This window comes from Carlito syrichta, unplaced genomic scaffold (genome assembly GCF_000164805.1).
Source record: "Carlito syrichta isolate Samal-C Ts95f unplaced genomic scaffold, Tarsius_syrichta-2.0.1 Scaffold57588, whole genome shotgun sequence".
Lineage (NCBI taxonomy): Eukaryota > Metazoa > Chordata > Mammalia > Primates > Tarsiidae > Carlito > Carlito syrichta.
The window spans coordinates 1-1,928 of NW_007001684.1; the positions used below are offsets into that span (position 1 = coordinate 1).

At 49.8% G+C, this 1,928-nt stretch overlaps 1 pseudogene; it reads left to right on the top strand.

Moving 5' to 3' along the window:
• Positions 1-306: 306 nt before the first annotated feature.
• Positions 307-1,628, top strand: LOC103251425 (annotated as a pseudogene).
• Positions 1,629-1,928: the final 300 nt, after the last annotated feature.

Here is a 1,928-nt window from a genome sequence, read left to right on the forward strand (position 1 = left end):
ATCATATTTCCTTTTTAACTCTAGTAATCTTATGATCTTAAAACCTCATTGTAAACACTACTAAACAAAACAATGAAAAAAACCCATGGCCCTATTTAACAACTACCTCTCCTTTTCCTCTTCTCTCCTCTTCACAAATGGCTTCTCTTTAAAACCTCTCTTCAGAGAACCTTCCTGCCGCTGTGTTCGGACCTTGCTGCTCCAGCTTCTTTCAGTCTGCGACCTGCAGAGGAAAAAAAAAATTACGTATTTTCTTGCCCTGTACATACTTTGAGGCGAGTCATAAAATTAAAGTAAATTTTAACCATGGGGGAAATCGTGCATATCCAGTCTGGTCAATGTGGCAACCAAATCGGTGCAAAGTTCTAGGAGGTGATCAGTGATGAACATAGCATTGACCCCACCAGTACCTACCACAAAGACAGCGACCTGCAGTTGGACGGTATCTCTGTGTACTACAATGAAGCCCCAGGTGGCAAATATGTTCCCTGTGCTATACTAGTGAATCTAGAACCTGGGACCATGGACTCTGTTCCTTTTGGGCAAATCTTCAGACCAGGCAACTTTGTTTTTGGTCAGTCTGGGGCAGGCAACAACTGGGCAAAGGGCCACTATGCAGAGGGGGCTGGGCTGGTTGATTCTGTCTTGGATGTGGTACGGAAAGAGGCCGAGAACTGTGACTGCCTGCAGGGCTTCCAGGTGACCCACTCGCTGGGCAGGGGCACAGGCTCTGGAATGGGCACGCTCCTCATCAGCAAGATTCAAGGAGTATCCTGACCACATCATGAACACCTTCAGTGTGGTGTCCTCACCCACAGTGTCAGACACTGTGGTTGAGCCCTACAACCCCACGCTCTCTGTCCATCAGTTGGTAGAGAACACTGATGAGACCTACTGCATTGACAACGAGGCCCCCGATGACTTCTGCTTCCACACCCTCAAGCTGACCACACCAACCCACGGGGATCTAAACCACCTCGTCTCAGCCACCGTGAGTGGTGTCACCACCTGCCTCCGCTTCCCTGGTCAGCTCAATGCTGACCTCTGCAAGCTGGCAGTCAACATGGTGCCCTCCCCACGTCTCACTTCTTCATGCCTGGCTTTGCCCCTCTCACCAGCCGTGGAAGCCAGCAGTATCGGGCTATCACAGTACCTGAACTCACCCAGCAGGTCTTCGATGCCAAGAACATGATGGCTGCCTGTGACCCCCACCATGGCTGGTACCTCACCGTGGCTACTGTGTTTCGCGGACGGATGTCCATGGAGGAGGTAGACGAGCAGATGCTCAACATGCAGAATAAGAATAGCAGCTCTTTGTGGAATAGATCCCCAACAATGTCAAGACAGCTGTCTGCGATATCCCACCTCGTGGCCTCAAGCTGGCAGTCACCTTCATCGGCAACAGCACAACCATCCAGGAGCTCTTCAAGTCTATCTCCGAGCAGTTCACTGCAATGTTCCACCGGAAGGCCTTCCTCCACTGGTACATAGGTGAGGGCATGGATGAGATGGAGTTCACTGAGGCTGAGAGCAACATGAATGACCTCGTCTCAGAGTATCAGCAGTACCAGGATGCCACTGCAGAAGAAGAGGAAGAATTTGGTGAGGAGGTTGAAGAGGCGGCCTAAGGCAGAGCTCCCATCACCTCAGGCTTCTCAGTTCCCTTAGCCTTCTTCCTCATCTGCCCCTTTCCTCTCCCTCAGAATTTGTGTTTGCTCCCTCTTTTTTTTTCTCCTTGGGGAGGTGGGGTGGGTCTCAAACAGTGCCTGGCCACATAATAGGTGCTTAATAAATATTTGTTTGTTGAATGTCTCCTCTCTCTTTCCACTTTGGGAAATCTAGATTTCTGCCATTCTCGGTAACCTTGTATTTCCTTCTGGTGCCTACTCCCATCTGTCCAGTTAACATTTTCCCGTTTCAAAAATAAT